The 26,831-nt window shown below is 37.1% G+C and overlaps 1 long non-coding RNA gene across 1 annotated transcript in view; it reads left to right on the forward strand.

Annotated features, from left to right (window-relative positions):
* Window positions 1-5,791: 5,791 nt before the first annotated feature.
* LOC130232527 (uncharacterized) overlaps window positions 5,792-26,831 on the forward strand; it is a 199,733-nt gene continuing 178,693 nt past the window's right edge. Inside the window, exon 1 of the long non-coding RNA XR_008838120.1 lies at window positions 5,792-6,254. This is a non-coding gene — a long non-coding RNA (uncharacterized LOC130232527). The remainder of the gene's footprint in view (window positions 6,255-26,831) is intronic.

A 26,831-nucleotide genomic window follows, 5' to 3' on the forward strand; every position in this document is an offset into this window, starting at 1 on the left:
CTGACATGATGATGATGATGGTTGTATTTTTAAGAAACACTTCTTACCTTTAACCAACAACAAGCTTGAACCAAAGTATTAATCTCTAGTAGACAAAATTAAACACAAAACATCTCCGAATTTCTCTCTGACTTTGAGCAAATTGGCTTTTTTATTGATCAGTTTGTAAAGTTTAAAAGGCAACGAGCAAGCTGGTCTTCATACACCAACTGATACTGTCAATAATCAATATTTAATTATTGATGAATAGCCACAGAGACACAGATCTAATCACAGATCTCATGTCAGAAACTGAAACGAAGCCAATACATGTCTATTGTTATATGGACGAAATCTCATTATTTGTTTACAATAATGAGAACATTATTAATTATATACATTAATTAGAGCATGACTTATTTGTCCTGTTCTAGAAGCATCTTTTGTTATCGTTTAATATATATCGACTCCAAATTCAGACACATTTCTGACAATATACATCAATATATACATTTAAAAGTATAATCTATAACAAAAAAAGTATAATAAAAGTATAATCTAACAGATATCCAGCTTATTTAATTTGTCGTATTCTAGAAGCATCTTTTGTAGTCTTGTTTTAGTCAATTGGAAGATCCAAATTCAGACACATTATTAACAATATGCTAAATTATTCTTCATTACATTTAACACATGTGACATGTTTTGGTAGCATGGCTATATTGGTACTTAAAATCAAAAAATCTAACAGAAATTCAACATATTTAATTTGTCAGATAGGGCGGCACGGTGGCTTAGTGGTTAGCACTGTGGCCTCACATTAAGAAGGTCGCCGGTTTGAGTCCCATCAGGGTCAGTTGGCATTTCTGTGTGGAGTTTGCATGTTCTCCCAGTGTTGGTGTGGGTTTCCTCCGGGTGCTCCGGTTTCCCCCCACAGTCTAAACACATGCGCTATAGGGGAATTGATGAACTAAATTAGCTGTAGTGTGTGTGTGAATGAGTGTGTTTGGGTGTTTCTCAGTACTGGGTTGCAGTTGTGTAAAACATATGCTGGATAAGTTGGCGGTCCATTCCGCTGTGGTGGTCCCAGATTAATAAAGGGACTAAGCCGAAAAGAAAATGAATGAATGAATGTGTGAGTGTGAGTGAATGAGTGTGTATGGGTGTTTTTCAGTACTGGGTTGCAGTTGTGTAAAACATGCTGGATAAGTTGGCAGTTCATTTCGCTGTGGTGACCCCTGATTAATAAAGGGACTAAGCTGAAAAGAAAATGAATGAATGAATGAATGAGTGTGTGTGAATGAGTGTGTATGGGTGTTTCTCAGTACTGGGTTGCAGTTGTGTAAAACATGCTGGATAAGTTGGCGGTTCATTTCGCTGTGGTGACCCCTGATTAATAAAGGGACTAAGCTGAAAAGAAAATGAATGAATGAATGAATGAATGAGTGTGTGTGAATGAGTGTGTATGGGTGTTTCTCAGTACTGGGTTGCAGTTGTGTAAAACATGCTGGATAAGTTGGCGGTTCATTTTGCTGTGGCGACCCCAGATTAATAAAGGGACTAAGCTGAAAAGAAAATGCATGAATGAATGTATGAGTGTGTGTGTGTGAATGAGTGTGTATGGGTGTTTCTCAGTACTGGGTTGCAGTTGTGTAAAACATGCTGGATAAGTTGGCGGTTCATTCCGCTGTGGCGACCCCTGATTAATAAAGGGACTAAGCTGAAGGAAAATGAATGAATGAGTGTGTTTGTGAATGAGTGTGTATGGGTGTTTCTCAGTACTGGGTTGCAGTTGTGTAAAACATATGCTAGATAAATTGGCGGTTCATTCCGCTGTGGCGACCCCAGATTAATAAACGGACTAAGCCGAAAAGAAAATGAATGAATGTATGAGTGTGTGTAAATGAGTGTGTATGGGTGTTTCTCAGTACTGGGTTGCAGTTGTGTAAAACATATGCTGGATAAGTTGGCGGTTCATTCCGCTGTGGCGACCCCAGATTAATAAAGGGACTAAGCTGAAAAGAAAATGAATGAATGAATGTATGAGTGTGTGTGAATGAGTGTGTATGGGTGTTTCTCAGTACTGGGTTGTAGTTGTGTAAAACATGCTGGATAAGTTGGCGGTTCATTCCGCTGTGGCGACCCCAGATTAATAAAAGGACTAAGCCGAAAAGAAAATGAATGAATGAATGTATGAGTGTGTGTGAATGAGTGTGTATGGGGGTTTCTCAGTACTGGGTTGCAGTTGTGTAAAACATATGCTGGATAAGTTGGCGGTTCATTCCGCTGTGGCGACCCCAGATTAATAAAGGGACTAAGCTGAAAAGAAAATGAATGAATGAATGTATGAGTGTGTGTGAATGAGTGTGTACGGGGGTTTCTCAGTACTGGGTTGCAGTTGTGTAAAACATGTGCTGGATAAGTTGGCGGTTCATTCCGCTGTGGCGACCCCAGATTAATAAAGGGACTAAGCCGAAAAGAAAATGAATGAATGAATGTATGAGTGTGTGTGAATGAGTGTGAATGGGTGTTTCTCAGTACTGGGTTGCAGTTGTGCAAAACATGCTGGATAAGTTGGCGGTTCATTTCACTGTGGCGGCCCCAGACCTCCATAGACTTCCATTCTTATGCATGTGAATGTGGCAGAACAGAAATGTAAGCAAGTTCTGAAATCGCCTACTACTTAGTAGGTACTGCATTTGAATTTCAATGTACTTCTCGACCACTAGAAGAGTACGTTCTGTACAGCATGAACGTGAGCAGTATGAAATGAACTCGAACATACTACATTCGCCGTTTTGTTATCATCACGTGACCCAACAGTATCAGTTGCGTCACATCACTCCGGCTGCGTCCGAAACGGCATACTTCCATACTATATAGTAGGCTAAAATCAGCATGCGAGCCGAGTAGTATGTCCGAATTCATAGAATTCGAAAATCAGTATGCGAGAAGTACTCGGATGACTTACTACTTCCGGCGAGAATCTGAGGTGCGCATCCCATGCATCCCATCCTGCGAATGGGACTGAAGCAACGCAACTGACCTAGGTAGGTCACTTGGCCATGACAAAATGGCGGATGTAGTACGTCCGAATTCCATTCATACTTCTCATATTTATACTGTATAGAACGTACTTTTCTAACGGCCGAGTAGTACGTTTAAATTCAAATGCACTACCTACTGAGTAGTAGGCAGTTTCAGACGCAGCCTCCCATTCATGAATTCTCTCATGAAGCATTATGGGATAGTGTAGCGCCCATCTGATGTGCATAGTAAAGTCTAGATAGGATGGAAGTGCGATATGCACATTTAATTAATCGTTAAGCAGCATTTTTATGACACTGTATAACAATAAGTAATATTTTTAAAGTACTGAGACGGTTGGGTTTAGGCTTACGGTAGGGGTAGGTGTTAAAAAATATGAATTATTGTGTAATTTAATAGATAACATAAATAATATTCGGTATAACTATTGTTTTTACGCTGCTGTGATTGTTGGGTTTAGAGTTGGGGTTGGGGTAGACGTTAATAAAATTAAACTAATGGGAAATTTAATCAGTAATATAAATTATATTCGTTAACTTACGGCCGCAACCATATCTGATCCAGCAACAACCGATGCGCACTTCAGAATTTCGTCAGAAGTAGTAGGTCATCTGGGTACTTCTCGCATACTGTTTTTCGAATTCTATGAATTTGGACGTACTACTCGGCTCGCATGCTGTTTTCAGTGTACTATATAGTATGGAAGCATGTGATTTCGGATGCAGCCTCGCAGTTCGCTGCGTTGCACAGTTCAAGCTTGGTGAACTCTGACCTGCGAAAGCGCATCACATGATTGCGTGAGATCAATCGAAGATCAAAACATGACCTCTCTGTATAGAAATTAAAAATATGGACAAATTGCTCACTTTTTTTTCCAATGTCTAAACATCTTGTTCAGGGCGACACGATGGCGCAGTGGGTAGCACGCTTGCCTCACAGCAAGAAGGTCGCTGGTTTGAGCCTCGGCTGAATCAGTTGGCGCTTCTGTGTGGAGTTTGCATGTTCTACCCGTGTTCGCGTGGGTTTCCTCTGGATGCTCCGGTTTCCCTCACAGTCCAAAGACATGCGGTACAGGGGAATTGGGTAAGCTAAATTGTCCGAGTGTGAATGAGTATGTGTGGATGTTTCCCAGTGATGGGTTGCAGCTGGAAGGGCATCCGCTGCGTAAACAATGTGCTGGATAAGTTGGCGGTTCATTCCGCTGTGGCGACCGCTGATTAACAAAGGGACTAAGCCAAAAAGAAAATGAATGAGTGAATAAATAAACATCTCGTTTAATCCCACCTCTTTTCACAGGGCTGTACAACAGAATGTCCAGCCTGATCTCACACGAAAACGTAAGTATTTTACGTTTTGTCAGTTTAGTGGCTAATTCGTATGAATTTTAAAAAGGAGGCGTGGCACCTAACCCCACCCCTAAACCCAACCGTCATTGGGGGATGAGCAAATTGTACTAAATTGTACGAATTAGATCGTACGAATTCGTACGAATTAGCCACTAAATCAAAAAGTTACGAATTGCCGTGAGATTGTGTTGGAAAGTCGCATGCTCAAACTCCAGAGTGACCCCGGCTTAAGTGTGTAGAAGCAGGGTTGGAATTAAAGTGTGTAGGGCCACGGCTATTCTTCAGTTTAGTGGCTAATTCGTACGAATTCGTACGAGTTCAGTCGTACGAAATTGTACGATTTTTAAAAAGGAGGCGTGGCACCTAACCCCACCCCTAAACCCAACCGTCATTGGGGGATGAGTAAATTGCACTAAATTGTACGAATTAGATTGTACGAATTCGTGCGAATTAGCCACTAAATCAAAAAGTTACGAATTGCCGCATGCTCAAACGCCAGAGTGACCCCGGCTTAAGTGTGTAGAAGCAGGGTTGTAATTAAAGTGTGTAAAGCCACGGCTATTCTTCAGGAACTGTTCTGTATTATGTTTTAAATAGATTGGCTTCAAAATCAGACACTCTCTTAACAATATAGTTTTAAAAAGATCAGTAATCCAACGTATTTTATTTGTCATCTTCTACAAGCATCTTCTGTAGAGTCTTCCTTTAGTAGGTAGGACAGAGATCCAACATATTTAACAGAAATCCAACATATTTTATCTGTCCTATCTTAGAAGCATTTCTTGCTTTAATAGATCGGGTCAAAATTTAGACACATTCTAGACAATATACATAAAATATACAACTAAAAATAATCTAACTAAAATCCAACATATTAATTTTGTCATATTCTAGAAGCATCTTTTGTTCTGGGGTCCAAATTCAGAGACATTCCTGACAATATACTAAAATATTTAACTTTATAAACCTCATTTTAACCTATTTTAGGTATTTAGAATTCACCTTTAAAAAAAAAAATCCAAGAATAATCCAATATATTTAATGTTGTATTATAGAAGCATCTTTCGTTGCATTTTAACAGATCAGATCCGAATTCAGACACATTTCTGACAATATAATAAAATATTAATTTATCCTATGTAACATATTGCAGCTCTGGTCAAACAGAATCAAACAGAAATCCAGCATATTTAGTTTGTCATATTCTTGAAGCATCTTTTAATCCATTTAAACAGATTGTTTCCAAATTCAGACAATAAACTAAGCTATCCATTTAATATCAATTGGTTATATTGGCATTGCAATCCACCTTTTAAAAAGACATCAACCACTTGGTCCGCCGTTTTCTCCCGCGTGTCATTTCGCGCGAGTATCTGGCAACCCTCATCCAACCCGCATTTCTCCCGGTGTGTGCGCTGAGCTCGGACTGTCACCGCGCGCAGATCGGCGCAGTCTACCTGGACTTCACCAGCACACCGCTTCAACAAACACCTGGACAACTTTTGGATCTACATTCTCATTTACGACGTTTGATTTCTCAAGGAGTGAAGCGAATAAAATAAACACGCGATATGGGGACACGGCGTGCCGAGGTGGCACTCAGACTGATGATGGGGATCCAAACAAGGAGCCTTTTTATTCCTGCTTAGAAAACACTCGGATATCAGGACATTGGTGACCCAAGGAGCGCCTGTTTTGGAGTTAACCTTAGAGGATAGAAAAGGATTCGTGCATTGGAGACGTACAGCGTTGTCATTTATTCCAGCGCGCAAGGACGATTTTTCATCGCATAAAAGAGACTGATTGTGTCCGGAGACGCGTGTGCGGACTCGGTGCGCCAAATAAAGACCCTCCATCGCCAAGAGCTACGCGGACACGCGGGTAAGTTGATCAGTAGAAATCTTTTAGATTCAATTAAAAGCGATTCAATTTCACGAACATGCAACTGCTGCTGTGGTGTTGTTTAATATGAAGGTTGTTTGGATGGTGCGCGCGCGCGGCTGCTGGTTATTAATATGATTCACCTCTGTGCGTGTTCTTCTTTATTAAGTCATTTTAATGTCGTGCTATAATGATCATGAGTGGTTCGTGCGTGTGTGTGTGTTTATTTACACGCAAACACACTCATTCACTCACACACACTCACAAAAATGTTGGTTATCCGACATATCAGTTTGCGTTATTGATGGAGTGATTTAAGCACCGCAGTGCTTCATTATATGTGCCGCGCGCACCTTTACTAAATTATGCGCGGGGTCATTGTTTTCATACATGCATTACGTAATTAAAGCTCACATCAACTTCCTCTAGAAGTTATCTGATTAAAATGGATAGCTTAAATGAATTACGCAAGGCGTGCAAATTGACGCAGTCGGCGGAGAGAATGTCATTTGCAACCAATTGCGCTCTAATAGTTCCTGGAGATTGCGTGTTGTTGGAAGGAAACTGCGTAAAATGCGTAATGTAGAGTCGGCCTTTTTTGCAGTAGCCTCTGTAGGGACATTAGGAGCCCTCTGTTAGTCTCACCTGAATGCCTGCTTTCCTTGGAGAGCTGCTGCTTGACATTCTGGAGGAAGAACAGGCAGATTGAATGGGCGAATGTGTTCTGCATTGATGCCTGGAGCGCTCGTGTGGTGACTTTGCTCTCAGCGGAACATTTTTAGCTGTAAAGAGAACAAACCTTTAAACTGGGTCTTTACATTGGTGGTTAACATGGTTTGTCATGGTTTGTGGTTTGGCCCTCAGATGGTTAAAACAATGCAATATTTGGGTTTTAACTACTGGCTTCATTTGCTTTAGAGTTGGCGCACTGCTTTTCCTACTTTGAGTTTTGCTCTTGTTTCTAGCCCAAATATCTAAACATTCTTAAATCAAGAAGGTTTTTCTGGACTAGCAAAACACATTGTGTTGTTTTCAGAAATAATGAGTCAAAATTGAGTGAGTTTTATTTTAAAACAAGCAAAATAATCTGGAAATGGGGTAAGCAGAATAATACTATGTCAAAAGGAGAAGCTAGATTATGTTGCTTATCGCATTGGCAGATTATTTTGCCTTTTTTAAAATAAAACTCACTTAAGTTTGGGATATTATTTCTAAAAACAAGACAATATGTTTTGCATATCTAAAGATAAAATTAGAATTTTAAGATATTTGGACTAGAAACAAGACAAAAATTTGTAGTAGGGAAGCATATTTGCAGTGCGCTGGTTTAATTTGTCTTTGAAACAGTTGCAAGGCAGAGAAGTCGACTAGTTTATATTTTAAAGTCATAAAAATTGTGAACAAATCTTTAAACTGGGTCTTTAAATTGATGGTTTGTCATGGTTTGTGGTTTGGCCCTCACATGGTTAATGCAATATTTGGAGTGTCAACTACTGGCTTCATTTGGCTTAGAGTTTTTGCCTTGTTTCTAGCCCAAATATCTAAAAATTCTTAAACCAAGAAGGTTTTTCTGGACTAGCAAAACACTATCAAAATTGAGTCAAAATTGAGTGAGTTTTATCTTAAAACAAGCAAAACAATCTGGAAATGGGGTAAGCAGAATAATACTATGGCAAAAGGAGAAGCTAGATTATGTTGCTTATCGCATTGGCAGATTATTTAGCTTATTTTAAGATAAACTCACGTGATTTTGTTCTTAAAACAAAACAATATTTTTTGCTTGTTTGGAAAATACCTCTTGATTTAAGAATTTTTAGATTTTTGGACTAGAAACAAGACATTGCGAGCATTGTTTTGCAGTCTACTTGCTCTTCATTTGCCTTAGAAACAGAGTTGCCAGGCAGGGAAGTTGACCGGCGTATATACTAAAGTCATATAAATGGCTTATAATATTTATCTTTACTAAAAATGGAAACAATGTTAAGGCAAATAAATGACAATAAGGATTTTTTGCACTGTTAAGCACAATTAAGCCAGTGCACCGCAAAAATGCTTTCCTTACCTACAGGTTTAGTCTCATTTCTAGGCAAGGCAAGTTTATTTCTATAGCACATTTCATACACAGTGGCAATTCAAAGTGCTTTACACAAACAGTAATAAAAGAAACAAGTATAAGAAAAATAAAAACAAATAATAAAAATGGTTAAAAAAATAAAATAAATAAGCATAAAAACAGATAAAATGTGTTGTAAAAGAATGAAAAAGAAGAGAAAAGTCTGTCGGACGTAGTCCAAATAGTCCAAATATCTTCAAATTCTTAAATCAATAAGCATTTTATAAACAAGTAAAACACATTGTGTTGTTTTAAGAAATAATATGCCATAATTAAGCGAGCTTTTCATTAAAACAAGCTAAATAATCGACCAATGTGGTGAGCAAAATAATCTTGTTTTTCTTTTTGGCACAAGTTTATTCTGCTTAAGTAGGAAAAGCTTTTATTTGCAGCGTGTTTGCATAATTTTGCATATTGATGCAGTTATAATAACTATAAGATGTTTTTAGGAATGTTTCCATCTGATAAATAAATTCACTGACAGCCAATTAGAATCCACCTTTTTGAGCTGAAGCATTTAAAGCGGCAGACACTATAACTGCGGTGCCATCATGATAAACAGAAGCACATTGTTTACTGGTGTGGATGATAATATGATTATCATTCACAAGTCTATGACGTGTGTGTGTGTGTGTGTGTGTGTGTGTGTGTGGCCTCCTGAATGCTGATGTCATCCCCGAAGAGCGGAGACATGTAATGCAGCTTGTCAACCTGAGCTTTGCTTACAACGTAACCTGTCTTGGTGGATTTCTCGCTTTGTCGTTTGTAAAGCCTGTCTGTTCGAGCAGCCGTTGACCTCATATCTGTACATGTCTGCTCTCGTATCTGCTGTTTACAACCTTCACGCTGCTGCACAATACGTATGGCACTGATATTGCACTGTGAGCATCCGTGTAACAGTGTAATGTAACATCAGTGTTGAGTCTGGATTACAGTTAATCAGCAATGAGATTTGTGGAGTCGCTGCAGAGTTTAAATTCATAAAGGAGTGATTGTTTGTAAAGGCCTGTGAGCTTTTCAAGACATTCAGGTACACTTCAAAATGATTCATTGGATTGGATTTACTATATTATTTTAAGGTAATTGGTTGCAAACAATTGATATGGGCTGAATTTAAACAAATTCAATTTAGCAATATTCAACTTTGTTTATATTCAGCTCCATATAAATGGTTTGTAACCACTTATACCTTAAAAATATGAAGTAAATCCAATGAATAATTATTTTCAGTGTGTATAATTGTACCATTTACAACTACACTGTCAGAAATAAAGGTACACGAGCTGTCACTGGGGTGGTACCATGTCGAAAGGTACATATTTGTCCTTAAAGGGTCCATATTAATACCTCAAGGGTACACATTAGTACCTAATAAGTACACTGAAAAAAATTATTCAAAGATGATTCCTTGGATTTACTCCATTTTTTTACGTTAAGGGGTTGTAAACAATTTATTTGGGCTGAATTTAAACAAACAAATTAAGTTGAACATTATTAAATTCAATTTGTTTGTTTAAATTCAACACAAATAAATAGTTTGCAACAGTTTTGCATGCAACACTTTTTTCAGTGTACAAAATTGTACCTCTTGATTTTTTTAGGGACTTATATATAGCTTTAAGGTACCAATATATACCCTTTCAAGAGTTCACACATAGATATTGCTCGACTATGATAGCAGGTTTGGCATGCTGTCCCGGGAGAGAACCCTGAGCTCGGAGATAGATGAGCCCGAGGTTCCCGCCTGGTCAATGATCATTAGGAGGGATACGAGATCAGGAGTTTCTCGAGTGCCCCCTTTTGCTATGTATGCGTTAAGTGCTTGTGACTGTAGTACGATTCACTTATGTACATGTTTTTAGACTGTGGGAGGAAACCGGAGGACCCGGAGAAAACCCACGCAAACACAGGGAGAACATGCAAACTCCACGCAGGGAGTGCCGACTGGCTCAATTAGAACTTGAACCTGTGGCCTTCTTACTTGCTAGGCAGCAGTGCTAACCACTGAGCCACCGTGTTGCCCGATCATTAAAGAGGAGGAGGGAGAAGGGAAGGATGGGGGGGGGAACGAAGATAAGGAATGAAGTTTAGGGAGGATATTTATAGTAGTTTTAGAATGATCTGATAGGCTAGCTAATGATTAGCAATGAGGATCAGCTGTAGTCAATCATATCACGTGCTCCTCTCGAAATTAGTTTGTGAAACTTCACTTAAGTACAAATATGTACCTTTCGAATAGGTACCACCCCAGTGACAGCTCTTATACCTTTATTTCTGAGAGTGTATAATCAAGATACATTTTATTGTTTTATTTATGCGACCAAATATCTAAAATATCTAGTCCAAATATCAAAAGTCTTTAATTAAGAAGCATTTTCTATACTGTTAAAAAATCTATGATTAATTAGTCATGACGGCATATGTTTTAGTTAATTGTAACTTAGTAAACTAAGTTAATCATGTTCTAACTTAATTTTATAAGTTACGTGAGCTGTTTTAAGTCAGCTTAACATAATATAGACTCAAAAAAAAATAGTTTTCCTGTTTGTTAAAACTCCTTATTTATAATGAACTGAATCATCACAATTCTTGAGGGTTTTTGTGGGACTGCTTAATTGCTTTATGTTCAATCAGCTTAAAGTTATCTTGATAGATTTGTGTTGTGACAACATGAAGAAATTGTGTGGAGTTTTTTACAGTGTAAGTTCAATGGACTCGTAAGGTTAATTTGATTCAGCTTAAATTAAGGCAACCAGTATTTTTTTACAGTGTAGACAAGCAAACATAGTCTTGTTTTTATAAACAGCAAGCAAAAACAAAGTTAGTTTATTCTTAAAACAAGGACAATAATCTGCCAATGAGGTAAGCAAGATAATCAGGTTTTACTTTGAAATAGTATACATTTTCTCACCTCATTGGCAGATTGTTTTAGCTTGTTAAGGAAAAACTCCCTTTAATTTGACTCATTATTTCTGAAATCAAGACTATATGTTTTTGCTTGTTTAGAAAATGCTTCTTGATTTAAGAATGACAATTTTTGGACTAGAAACAGGACAGAAAAGTAGAATTTATTTATTTTTTGCTCTGGACTGTCTGCTCTCGAATCTGCTGTTTACAACCTTGATCCTGCGGCACAACATATATCGCATTGAGATTGTAATGTGAGCTTCTGCAATAGTCACATCACAGGATGTTCAATGTTGAGTCTGGATTATAGTTAATCAGCAAAACAGTTCAACACATGGTGGGAAAGTTGATCCTTTTCATGGCCTTAAAACAAGCACAACAATCTGCCGGTGGGGTGAGCAAAATAATCTTGTTTTGATTTTGACATAAGATTATTCTGCTCACCACATTGGCAGATTATTTAGCTTGTTTTAATGAAAAATTCACTTTTATTTGACTCATTATTACTGAAAACAAGACTTTTTAGTATATTTGTAGATATATGGACTAGAAACAAGACAAAAACTCGAAGTAAGAGAAGCATTTATTTCTTCACGTGGATATCGCTTTGATATTGCAATGTGAGCATGTGCAATAGTCACATCACACACCGAAAGCTCTAATAAGTTGACTGAACTAAATTAATTGAGTAAACTCGTTGCCTCAATTTAACTGAGTAATGGAGTCTGGCAAAACGTGCATATTTAAGTTTATTTAACTTGTCGGTTTTGTAGACTATACTTAAATTATTCAGTTCACCAAACTTAGTACTAAAGTAGATTATAATAATTTAACTATAGTCTACAAAATCGGCAAGTTAAATAAACTTAAATATGCAAGTTTTGGGAGACTCCACTACTCAATTAAATTGATGCAACGAGTTTACTCAATTCATTTACTTCAGTCAACTTATTAGGGTTTTCAGTGTGTAATAATATACTATGAAAAAATGTTTGAATGAATTTTAAACAAAAAATAAGCAGCCATTTCTTCACATTATGATGAAACGTTATACCTGAAGCCTTTTGTTTTCTGATTTTAAAACAAAACCTTGCACTTAAAAGGTTGCACATATTAGAATTTTACAGTCAAGACTACATTTGTGAAATGACCTATTTTTTTTCAAAGGATTAATTATGATTTTGAGCTCACCACACTTGAAATCTTAAGTTTTATTTTCTTAATCTTAAGTTTTAAGTTTTATTTGCATTTTCATGGTACATAAGTTAAATCAACTCATATTTTTAAGTGATAGGACCAAAATGCTAAATTTTAAGTTATGTTCAGTCAACTTTACTTAATTCTTTAAGTAAAGACAACATTAGGTTTTACAGTGCAGGATGTTCACTGTTGAGTTTGGATTATAGTTAATCAGCATATGTTGATTTTGATGATGAAGAAGTGAACGTAGATTATTTTCATTTGTTTTTTAGACCTGTCAGCATTTTAAGAGAGTTTAAAACATTCAGGTATAAGATATTGTACTGTTTGGAACGTTATTATATATGTATTTTATTGTATTATTTATTTAAGACTGCAAAAGGGCTTTTCTACTTTGATTTTTTTGTCTTGTTTCTAGTCCAAAAATCAACAAGGATTTTGTAGACAAGCAAAACATGTTGTCAGAAATCATTTAAATCATATCATATCATATAATTTGTCCCCATTGGCAGATTATTTTAGGAAAAACTCGCTTCAGTTTGACTCATTATTTCTGAAAACAAGATGATATGTCTTGAAAATGCTTCTTGGTTCAAGAATTGTAGATATTCGGACTAGAAACGAGACTAAAACTCTAAGAAAGAGAAGCATTTTTTGCAGTTTTATCATGTCTGCTCTCAGATCTGCTGTTTATAACCTTCATGCTGCTGCACAGTACATATCACATTGATATTGCAATGTCAGCATCTGCAATAGTCACATCACAGGATGCTCACTGTTGAGTCTGGATTATAGTTAATCAGCAAAACCGTTCAACACAGAAGATTTGTGGAGTTTGACTATAAAGGAGTGGTAGTTGATCATTTTCATGCGTTTTTATAGGCCTCACTGCGTCTGTGTGAGGATTTCAAGAGAGTTTAAAACATTCAGGTGCAAGTAAAACTGTTTGTGGCTTTAATAAAGACATATTTTATTGAATTATTTATACTGAGTTTACACTGATTTCTGTGTGGAGTTTGCATGTTCTCCCCGTGTCCGTGTGGGTTTCCTCCAGGTGCTCTTGTTTCCCCCACAGTCCAAACACATGCGCTATAGGGGAATTGATGAGCTACTATAGGGGAATTAATAAACTACATTGGCCGTAGTGTATGAGTGAGAGTGTGTATGGGTGTTTCCCAGTACTGGGTTGCAGCTGGAAGGGCATCCGCTGCGTAAAAACATGTGCTGGATAAATTGGCAGTTCATTCCGCTGTGGCGACCCCTGATTAATGAAGGGACTAAGCCGAAAAGAAAATGAATGAATGAATATACAACACTGCAAAAAAGTCTAGTCCAAATATCTAAATAATCTGAAACCAAGAAGCGCTTTCTAGACAAGCAAAACATGTTGTATTGTTCTCTTAAATGAAAATGAAGTGAGTTTTTCCTTGACCCGTGTGTGCTGTTGGGTCGTTTTCATTCACTCTAGGGTGATTTTGAAGCTTAATTTTGCCAAAACCTTGACTTTCTCTGTGTTTCAGCGACTAGAATGATTTTAGAGGCCATGACAGCATATAATCAAGCATTCCTGATTTTTTTTGCTGGTTTTCCCTGTTGGGAAGAGATCAAATTTGTAATTTTATACTGCACAAAAACCTGGAAAACTGTTATTTTAGGGATATTTCTATACATTGTAGAGAAATAAGTCTGTTAAAGAGCAGAACAGATACTGGCAGTTTATTGCCAGGTTTTTGTGACATAATTTACAACACCAATACAGATGAAATATCACTTAGAACATAAAAAAAAGTCAATAAAAGACTTCTTTTTAAACTTTTCAACACCAAACGTGGTCGGAGGAAATATCAACGTCCCAAAATGCAAATCAAAAGCAAATAAACAAAACAATAAAATAAATGAATCACAAAATATTAAAAAAATCCTTTTAATTTAGTTTTTTTTTTTTTTTTATAATGCAGATAATTAAGTCTGTAAAATAACATAAAAAGTCTGTTACCTTGTTTGTTTACCATAATTTACAACACCAATCCAGAATATATATCTAAATAAATAAATAAAATTCATAAATTTTCCTTTGGGTTAATCCTTTATTTACCAGGGATCGCCACAGCGGAATGAACCGCCCAAAATAACAATAATAATACATTTTTTTAAATTAAAATGCTGATAAAAGTTAAACATTATCAGAGGAAAGATCAAGGTTTCTGATTGAAAGGATAAATAAATGAAAAAAAAACTAGAAGCTAAACAAGATGATCAAGTCTTTCCTTCCTTCACATATACTGAAGTCTGGGGACATAATGCTACCAGAGCAGGAAAACATGCAAACCATTTCTGAAAACAATAACAACAACAAAACCTGCATGAAATAAACTCCCACCAAACATAGATCAATACTCATTCATTCATTTTCTTTTTGGCTTAGTCCCTTTATTTATCAGGGGTCACCACAGCGGAATGAACTGCCAACTATTCCAGCATATGTTTTACACAGCGGATGCCCTTCCAGCTGCAACCCATTACTGGGAAACACCCATACACAATTTCACTCATACACTACGGCCAATGTAGTTTATTAATTCCCCTATAGTAGTTCATCAATTCCCCTATAGCGCATGTGTTTGGACTGTGGGGGAAACAAGAGCACCCGGAGGAAACCCACACCGACACGGGGAGAACATGCCAACACATGAATACACACATTCTCACACAATTAACTGCAATCAAATAATAATTAGCAAGAAATATTGTTTTTAAGTGACGTCCGGTTGGCATGTTTCATCATGAGGTGAAGCTGCTTTCGTCATCGTTTCAATCACATATACCCATACACACTCACTCACACACACTCATACATTACGGCTGATTTCATTTCCCAGTTCACCTATAGCGGATGTGTTTGGACTGTGGGGGAAACCGGAGTACCCGGAAAAAACCCACACCAATATGGGGAGAACATGCAAACTCCACACAGAAATGACAGCTGGCCCAGCCAGGACTCGAACCAGCGTCCTTCTTGCTGTGAGGCCACAGTACTAACCACTGAGCCACCATGCCATATCACAGAATATGTGAAACTATTTTAATTTATGGATATTGTTATACAGTGCAATGTCACTATTGACCACTACAGTGCAGTATTTTGTATTTGTAACCCATCACACCAAACACTGCCTGAGTCTCCTCCTCATCTTCTTTAGAGAAACGACCATTTTGATCAGTTGTTGCAAAGGATATTTAACTCAAGAAGAAACAGCAGTGACAAACATTTCACACGTTCATTAAACACGAGCCGAACTAATTTCAAATGTTGTGGTTTTTAGTAAAATGCGCTGCTCATACAGTTGTAAAATTGATTGGATATTATTCCTACGCCGACTGAAATGAAGTGTGACACTGCGAAGCATTTTTATCTGCCCTATTTTCCTCCCATTAATTTGTTAAATTAAGCAGCAATGTGATTAAAAACTGGAGTCTGTGAGTCAGAGACGAGTCCAATCAGAAAGAGAGAAGCTTCATTTGGAAGTCATCACAGCTGATAATGTTCATAATGCTTCAATACATCACGTTCACTGTAGTAGTGTTGGTTATAATCACACTACAATGACCGGAATGAATACGCTCACATTTATTCACATTCATTATACGATTGATATTCACATGCATGCACCAGGGTTATTTCTGAACATATTTTCAAAGATGTATTCGCATAACCAAAAAAAGATCCCCACTAATTTTAGCTGTTTAAAATATGTTGCAATTGTATGCAAGTTTTATGCGAATAACTCAGCGTCAGTGTTGGGGGTAACGCAATACAAGTAACGCGAGTTGCGTAATAATATTATTTTCTAAATGAAATACAGTTGTCCAACAAGGCAACCCGGGATGCTGAAATCTAATTGGCTAAACTGGCATTGGGCGGGTTAAAATGACCAAAACAAAGACAGCGTTCTGGCATGGAAAATAACACAATCAAATCAGAATATCTGACTTCAGCATTGTTTTACAGATAAACAAGAATGTTCACTTAGCATGTTTCTTAAATATCTGCAAATATATTATGGATTTTTTATGATTTAGAGAGTCATAAACTTACATACAGCATCTTTAATGCATGGAAGAAAAGTAAAAGGGGATCGTCTCAATGCTAATTTTACTTTACTAATAGGTACAAAATATACAAAAGCATCAAACACATTGCTTTAAACGTACATTAATCTGTATATACAACATGTAGAGCTCAGGAAGATCTCGGAAGATAATATCCTAAATCAGTATTATTTGATGTGTCTTTTAACGGTAAATAAAAGTTATACAGTGTGTTGTTAATTGCAGAGCTCCCCTATTAAAAACAGAAGAAAAAAAGGTAAGCAAAGTGCTGCGAAAGTAACTCAGAAGTATCATAACGCATTACTTTCCATAAAAAGTAACTAAGTAATGCAACAAGTTACTTTTTTGTGGAATAATTCAATATTTGAATGCATTACTTTCTAAAGTAGGGGCGTCACGGTGGGCAGTGGGTTGCACAATTGCCTCACAGCAAGATGGTCGCTGGTTTGCGCCTCGACTGGGTCAGTTGACATTTCTATGTGGAGTTTGCATGTTCTCCCCGTGTTGGTGTGGGTTAAATGACCAAAACAAAGACAGCGTTACGGCACTGAAAATAATACAATCAAATCAGAATTTCTGACTTCTGCATTGTTGAATGTTCACTTGGCATGTTTCTCAAATATCTGCAAACATATTATGGATTTTTTATCCTCAATGCTTATTTTACTTTACTAAAACGACAAAAAGTACCAAAGCATCATACATTATGGTATATGCAGCATGTAGAGCTTATTATTACTTGATGTGTCTTTTAACGGTAAATAATTGTTATACAGTATGTTGTTATTTATAGAGCTCCTCGATTTAAAAAACAAGAAGAAAAAAGGGTAAGAAAAAGTAATGCAAAAGTAACTCAAAAGTAACGTACCGCAATTAAGTAATGCAACAAGTTACTTTTTTGGGGAATAATTCAACATTTTAATGCATTACTTTCTAAAGTAACTTTTCCCAACAGTGCTCATTGTCATAGGGATAGTCCTACGATTCATCAATAGCTGACCAGCTCCAATGCGTTTTTGATTTACTGAATAAAAACTGATTTCAAATGAGCTGAAACAAACACAAATCTTGAGGGTTTTTTTGGGTGGGTGGGGGGTTATGTAGTTATGTTCAAAATGCTTGAATATTTGAAAACAAATAAGTTAACAATCGATTTGAGGGGGTCACATAAAACCTAATTGTTTTATGTTCAAATGGCTTGAATTTGTGAAACCTAATAAGGTAACTTAATCGTTTGGTCAGACCCCCTAGTTTTTCGTGATTCCGCTATCACTGAATCCAAAAGCAAAATCAACAAAAAGTGGCAAATTTTTTAATTCCTGCAAAATTCTTAATTTAAGTGCAAAATAATTGAAAAAAATGCAAATAATCTCATAAAACATCAGATTCCAAACCATATTATATTTATTTCAGTTTGCAGTTAATTGCTTTACATGACTTATAGACGATGCATACCCAGCGCACATGATGTATTTGAGTGTCAATCTCACAACATTACATGAGGGGGGGGGGGGGGGGGGGGGGTTGCAGCCTGTGCAGTAAGCAGACGTGGATGAAACGTGAGTAATTTACACGTGAAGTCAATGCAAAAGATGAGATTAGACATCCTGTGGTACGAATTGGGCTTTTCCTGCGTTTAACATGCTTCAGACTGCAAAAGAAAGTTGGAGTAAACATCTAACAAACGGAGCAATGAACAGACAGAAAAGCAAGCAGCTTACAGTGATGGAGATTGTTTCAAGGATGACGGCCGCTGGACGTGACCGAATTGAAGGACATTATTTGTGCTTTACATGTATGGCTGGTATTAAGTCAAATCAATAAAAGATTTCGCTGAACTCTTTCCCTGCAGTTAACGAGAGAAAACACTTCCCTGCCATGACGAGTTTTACGGCAATCCATGTTTTAGGTGTATTATGGTAGGGGAATCTCTAACGGATGTCCTATGTGTGAGGTACAGATGTCAGATGCTCCAGGGAGTGAAATCTTAGAGAGAAAGTAAGATCATGGATAAAAATAAGAGTTATACAACCTTCCTTTGGCTGAATCCCTACCGTTTTAGATCTTATCATGACAAGAGACAAAAATAAAGAAGCTTTATTATTATGATTTGTGTCTTTGTCAATGTGTCAGATTGCACATCTAACATAGTAGGACACCTAATATGGTAAATAAGACACAAAGATATATAATTCATACATTTGTTTTATTTATATGCAGTTAATGTCAGAATTATTAGCCCCCCTTTGAAGTTTTTTACATTTTTTTTTTATATTTCCCAAATGATGTTTAACAGAGCAAGGAAATTTTCACAGTATGTCTGATAATATTTTTTCTTCTGGAGAAAGTCGTATTTGTTTTATTTCGGCGAGAATAAAAGCAGTTCTTAATTTTTTAATAAGCATTTTAAGGACAAATTATTAGCCCTTTAAGCTATATAGGTTTTCGATAGTCTACAGAACAAACCACTGTTATACAATAACTTGCCTAATTACCCTAACTTTACCCTAATTACCCTAGTTAAGCCTTTAAATGTCACTTTAAGCTGTATAGAAGTGTCTTGAAGAATATCTAGTATAATATTATTCACTGTCATCATGGCAAAGAGAAAATAAATCAGTGATTAGAGATGAGTTATTAAAACTGTTATGTTTGGAAATGTGTTGAAAACATCTCTCCGTTAAACAGAAATTGGGGAACAAAATAAACAGGGGGGCTAATAATTCAAGGAGGGCTAATAACTCTGACTTCAACTGTATAAAAATTTTTTTAATAGCAAAATTTACCACCACAAAATCAGTCATTGTTATCGCAAAATATCAAAAAAAAAAAAATAAATAAATCATGAAAAACTAGGGGGTCTGATTTGTATTGGGCTAACATGAATTGTGTGGAACCCAGCACAAAAGATTTTTGCTGCTTGTTCAGACTTAAACTTATTTATGACTTCTTTAAAATTAGCTGAACCAACACAATTCTGCAGGGGTTTTTTTTGGGGGGGGGGAAACTGAATTGTTTTATGATCAATCTGATAAATTATGATTAAACAGTTAGGTTAACTTAATGGATTTGTGTTGGCACAACATGTAATAGTGTGGAACCCAGCGTTTTGTACAGTGTAGTTTAAACAAACAGTTAACGTCATTCTTTTAAGTGTGCTACTTCACTAAACTGGAAACAGTTTCCTCATTAAGTCTGAGAAAGGGGAGCACGGGCTCATAATGACTGGACTCACCCGACACGGGCTTTGGAGAAATGATTGGCTGGCTCTAAATAAGATTAGTCCAGTCACCCCACTCATGTCCCGCTCACCTCTCTGATGAACCCCCGCATCACTTCATTTTTCCTGCATCCTCGGCAGCTCCTCAGAGGCTTGATTGATTACAGACGATCCTTTGACCCCGAGCGCTCTCAAATTAAATCAACCAAACGCATTAATCAATAACTATTGGGTCGCAGGGGTTGAATTGCAACGTGTGATCTGCCATTACAGTGACCTACAGCTGGGCCGTACATCAAATATTCATGATACGTTTTTGCTGGCCATGTAGATTTGCAGTTGCTAACTTTATGAATCGTACGATGCCTCTTAAAATGCTTTCAATGTTTGATAGATGCATTCATGATTGGTCACTGAATTGTAGGACTATCACCATGGCCATGAGTTATTTGCATTAAATGTGCAAGATTGCGAATGTGATCCTGGACCACAAGAGCCGTCATACTGTAAGTTGCAATAATTGCATCTTTATATAAGCTTTCAATTCATGCATGGCTAGTTAAAGGTGCAGTGTGTAAGTGACACCCAGTGCTTGAACTAGATATTGCACTCCTGGATCAAAACACACACAAGTGCAGGTTGCCAGATTGACAGGATCGAGCCTGACTGTCGAGCCTAAAGACTGATTTAAGGCTTATTTAAGCCATGGTCTAAATAAAAGCAAGTCCTAACCAACACCTGAAATTAATATATTAGAAAAGGCTTCAATTTCTCACAGCTGAACAACAGAAAACTGACAATGATCACCTCAGGTACGCCTTATGTGCTTTATTCAGTGTTAAATGCTAATAATGTGAGTTTCACACCCAGTGGTTGAGCTAGGTATTGCACTCCTGGATCAAAACAAACACAAGCGCAGGTTGCCAGATTGAAGACAGGAGCGAGTGATTTAAACTGTGTTCTAAATAAAAGCAACAACACCCGATAGAAGGAATATTCTCCATATTAAAGGAGATTTTGTCCTGACCAACACCTCGAGTTGATATTTTAGAAACGGCTTCTATTTCTCACAGCTGAACAACAGAAAACTGACAATGATCACCTCAGGTACGCCTCATATGCTTTATTCAGTGTTAAATGCTAATAATGTGAGTTTGACACCCAGTGGTTGAACTAGGTATTGCACTCCTGGATCAAAACAAACGCAAGCGCAGGTTGCCAGATTGAAGACAGGAGCGAGTGATTTAAACCGTGTTCTAAATAAAAGCAACGGCACCCGATAGAAGGAATATTCTCCATATTAAAGGAGATTTTGTCCTGACCAACACCTCGAATTAATATAACAGTAATGGCTTCTATTTCTCACAGCTGAACAACAGAAAACTGACAATCAGCTCAGGTACACCTCATGTGCTTTATTCAGTGTTAAATGCTAACAATGTGAGTTTGAATGACATTTTACATCACATTTATTGCCTTAAACTGAAAGCAGCAGCAGATAGTTCACCTCAGATCCTTGAACTCTAGAACTGTGCCTCAGTGCAAACTAACACATATCAGTGATTCAGCATCTACATTTATTAATGTTAAAGAAGTTTACTAAGTATTAATTATATTACAAACCTTACCATTTCGTTGGAGTGCAGTGAGTGCACTATTCTGTGCTTCTGAATGGCTGTATTTACTTTTCTGTCGTGTTTCATCTGGTGCAAACTAGTCAAATTGCTCAGCACAAGTGTGTTGTTAGGACACGGGGTTACAATGTAACCTGCTCACCTAATGTTTACGCTCGTGATATTTATTTATTTACAGCTCATGTGGAACTCTGAATCTGCGTCTCATTTCGGAGTCTGCTACTGTCCACTAGAGGTCGCATTTTCAGTCCCGGATGCATACTTTGAGAGCCTTCCTGACTAAATGAATGAAATACTGTTTTCCAGCAAGGCAACCCGGAGTGCTGAAATATAATTGGCTAAACTGGCATTGGGCGGGTTAAAGAGACCAAAACAAAGACAGCGTTCCGGCATTGAAAACACATGTTCAAAGCAGAATATCTGACTTCAGTATTGTTTTTCAGATAAACAAGAACGTTCACTGAGCATGTTTCTGAAATATCTGCAAACATATGATGGTGTTTTTATGCTTTCGAAGCATCAACAACTTACACACAGCACCTTTAAGATAAGACAAGATTTGGCTGTGATCAAATTAAATGAAAATCTAGAATCTGAGGGTGTCAAAACATTTGAAATATTCAGAAAATCGCCATATAAAGTGGTTCAGCACCCGGAGGAAACCCACACTAACATGGGGAGAACATGCAAACTCCACACAGAAATGCCAACTGGCCCAGCTGGGACTCAAACCAGCTACCTTCTTGATGTGAGGTGACCGTGCCAGCCACTGTGCCACCCTTATTAAATTCAATGCATAATTTTTATCAGTGTATTATGATAAAAACAGCATAATTTAGGCTATAATGCCAGAGATCCCAGACATGACGCAGTCTATCATGCGCAGTGCTTTATGTGTACGTGTGTGTGCCTGTGCAGGTGCGGGTTGAGATGTTGAAAACGGTTTATTATAGTGATCCAATAGCTCTGTTAGATTGTCACTTCAGATGCAATGGTAGCTGAGGGTTTCCTTTGTAAGAGCGATCTGCTATTTACTTCTCTGAAGAGCAGGTGAGATATTGCTTTTCTCGTTTTGTCTTCCTGTCAGCTGAACTGCTGCCCTGAAAACATCTCGCTTTTTCTCCCTGTGTGTGTGTGTGTGTGTGTTGGGATTTTTCTGCCAGATTTCTCTCAGCATCTGAAATGAATTTGTGCGTCTCATTTGGGCCTGTAGGGAGGTGGCCTTCTCATTGGCCGCTGTGTGTTTTGTGCCCTTAATGAAGGAAATTTATAACCGGGCGGTTAATTCTCAGCCTGGGCGACACCGAGGCCTGCTATTCGTTAAAGCAGAATTGACCGTTTCCATATGAAACGCTCTCATTGGGCGTCAATTGTCCACTTTTTCTGTTTCAGGCTGGCTCATTTTTTCATGCATTTACCTACAGTTCTGAAAAAGCATACCTAAAAACTAGTGCTGGGCAAAAATAATCGCGATTAATAGCATTCAAAATATCAGTGTCACAGTGCTTGCTTTTAGAGTCTGTTAAATAATATTGTTGCTATTTATAAAACGTTTAAATGCATTAGTATATTTACTGAATTCAGTTCTTTTGCCATTCCCACACAAAGCATTTAAGATGGAAATTAAAATGGCATGGTGGTGTTGACAAAAATGTGTTTAGTCTCTTCTGCTTGCTATTTTCATTGTATTTTATGGCTAAATAAGGGCTGTTTATGATGATCATTTAAAGTTTGCTATTGGTGGATCTCCTGTGAGTGACGGCATGATCCCACCCACACACCAGTAATGACCAATCAGAAAAGAGGGGAAAGGAAGTCAGATTTACAAAGATTACAAGCGCACATTCACTAGTAATAAACACTGCAGTAATTCATAAAAATACAACTTGATTTGATGGTGACTTTTGATTTTTCAGTCATGTGATTTGCTAAAATCTTTAATGAAGAATCGATTTCTGATGATTTTTCACCTCAGTGATTGTTGCTTTCATCCGTGTCTGTTTAACATATTGTTACTATTTAAAAATAAACGTATATGCATTAGTATATTTGCCGAAGTCGGTTCTTTTGCCATTCCCACACAAAGCATTTAAGATGGGAGTTGAAACGGCATGGTTGCATTGGCAAATGTGTGTTTTAACTCTTCTGCTTGCTATTTTCATTGTATTTTATGGCTAAATAAGGGCTGTTTGTGATGATCATGCTGTTTAAAGTTAGCTATTGGTGGATCTTCTGTGAGCTTGAATCCGCCTGTAATGACTAATCGGAAAAGAGGGGAAAGGAAGTTATTTTGATGAAAGATTACAAGAGCACATGCATCTTGGTTGGGTATTGCTTGAGGTTATTTCGATACCGGTGCTTAATCAATACTTTGAAAACTGTACCCATGCCTGAACTGATACTTTTGAGCCACAAAATGATGGTGAATGACTCTAGAAAAAAAAATTATTTGGCAAAAAATATATATTAATCATTTTAATTAAACAGAATAATTAGAAATAAGTTTAGATTAATTCATATTTTATAAATCTATATAAATTAATATATTTCTTATGATCATTTGTTTGTTAGCATGAACACAAGATTTGCATTATTCAGTAAACTTACTACTAACCTGTGGAAAGGCTGTCATCAAAATCAGGGGACACCTTTTTTCCGGGGTTGGGGCTTGAGTTGTCATTGAATACGTTTACATGGACACCACTACTCTGATTTTAATATGATTAAGACAATACTCTGATTAAGAGTCTACCATGTAAACAACGATTTTTGATGACCTTAATCTGACTAAAATCATAAAGGATCTAAACAGAAATGGAATTAGACATGTGGAGTGTGCCTATTTAGTGGCATTACTGAAGTGCAGCACAGACATGTAAACACCGCAATCAAACTATTACTGTCATGTAAGAGTTTTCGCTGCATTTGGCGACAGGATATTTCATTCACACACGGCTGTTTGACACTATTCTCTGCACCTACCAAGTCAGTGATGGAGCACAGACACGCATTCGGCGTGCAGCAATTAAATTCCATTAAAACAACACTCTTCCACCAGTCCTGATTTCATACTCACGTCATCCAGTACCTCAGTTTGTCAGTTCCTCTGCCTTTAAGTTGATTCCACGTGCCCTCAAATGTTTCATTAAGTTTGATACTCGCAACTTATTTTTATTTTTGTTATAATATTTTATTAAGCAGAAACTTGAATGACAGTAAGTACAAGACATGAAACTTAATAGTGTAATCTGCTGGTTTTGAACATATTGTAAAAATTAAATACAGTCATGTAAACAACTGAAACATTACCCTAAACCCAACCCAAATTTACCCCACAAAAAAATAAATAATAAAAATTTAATTAATTAATTAAAAAAATAATTTATAAAACAATATAAAATAAAAAAAGAAAAAAAATGGGAGGGGGGGGGGGGTGTTAAATCTAAAACGAAGGTATGGTTTCGACAAAAGAAATCACAGGGTTCCACATTTACTCGCAACATTTATAAAGCATCTGCTGCACATTGCTTGTAAAATACATCCTTGCTTGTAAAACATAGCCATACTTTAGAACGCTTAATTTAAGCTAATTCGATGAATGCGATCGTGCGTGTTGATGAATCTGAAGGGAGTCGCTCACCGGATACATCATACTGTGCACGTTGCCTTCTATACCTTAAACAACAAGAACAAACAGCTAACATCGATGATGGTGTCCATATGCCTCAAAGTTGTTAGGAATGAAATGTTCAGATATGGTGAGACTCAACGCGTACCTACAGTTAAAGTCAGAATTATTAGCCCCCCTGTTTATTTTTTCCCCAATTTCTGTTTAACGGAGAGATGTTTCAGCACATTTCTAATAATAATAGTTTTAATAACTCATTTCTAATAACTGATTTATTTTATCTTTGTCATGATAACTGCAAATAATGTTAGACTAGATATTCTTCAAGACACTTCTATACAGCTTAAAGTGACATTGAAAGGCTTAACTAGGTTAATTAGGTTAACTAGGCAGGTTAGGGTAATTAGGCAATAAGTTATTGTATAATGATGGTTTGTTCTGTAGACTATTGAAAAAATATAGAGCTTAAAGGAGCTAATAATATTGACCTTAAAATTGTGTTTAAAAAATTAAACCTGCTTTAATTCTAGCCGACATAAAACATATAAGACTTTCTCCAGAAGAAAAAATATTATCAGACATACTGTGAAAATTTCCTTCCTCTGCTAAACATAATTTGCTTAATATTTTAAAGAAGTTTAAAAATAATTCTGACTGTGTGTGCCTTCGATGTACCTCTTGATACCTCTAACGTCCATCGAAACTCGTATGCTGAATCGATCCGTTGCATACCGGTTACATAGGTCCCAGTGCCATATTGGCAGCAGGTTTCGGTACCCAACTCTATATATGAGAAACACTGCAATATTCTTTAAACATACAACTTGATTTGATGGTGACTTTTGATTCTTTAACTCAACAATTCATTAAAGCAGCACTTCCTGTTTCCATATGGACTGATCTCATTGGCTCATTTGCTGGCACACTGTTAGACTGCAGTCGTTGGCTCATTTGATTCTGCCCCGTGGACGTTGTTTTTCGATGGACTGTTGCATTCTGGTCTCTTCAATTAACTATCATAGACGGCCCTGACTTCATGGCCCCGTTAATGCGAGCGGAGTGTCCCCTGAGGGAAGGACCGCATTATTTTGTAGGCTTTTATTTTTCTCCTTCAAGAAGACATTGATATACCCCACCAACAGGCTGGAGGCTGGGAATCCCACTCATTCGTCCTTCTGACAGACACAGTTGAATGAGAAAGTCTTTATCTGTTTTAAATAATGGCTCTGCATTGCGGTGATGTGAACTGCGGAGCGACTGCCTTCACAGAGACGCTTTTGTGTGTTTCTCACAGGCCTGGAATCATTTGTGAGGGCGTTTGCGCAGGGTTTTCTTTCGGTGTGCTATGATAAGATGTAGTTTGCATTCAGATCAAGGTCACTGCGCTTCGCTGAGACTCCCTTTTCCACCGGCTGATAAAGCAACATATCTTAGAGATTTATAGACATGGACGGCTTTTTGTTTTCTCTGAGCTCTGAATCTCCATGTGAAAAGTTTCGGTAACCCTTGCTATGAAGCCCATGCTTATAATGAATCATTATAACTCTTAATAATCAAGCATAACAATGCATCTATAATACCTTATACTGTATTATAGTTATAAGCTGCATTTATTAATACTCACTAGTGACGCATTTCATTTTTTAATGCACATGTTCGTATCTCCTTCTACATGATTCAGAAGTATTAATCAGTTGGACGTGATGGAATTTATAAAGATGCAGTCTCTTGTTTCTCTAAGCTCTAAATTTGCAGGAGAACTCCA

Source organism: Danio aesculapii, chromosome 7, assembly GCF_903798145.1.
Source record: "Danio aesculapii chromosome 7, fDanAes4.1, whole genome shotgun sequence".
Taxonomy (NCBI): Eukaryota; Metazoa; Chordata; class Actinopteri; order Cypriniformes; family Danionidae; genus Danio; species Danio aesculapii.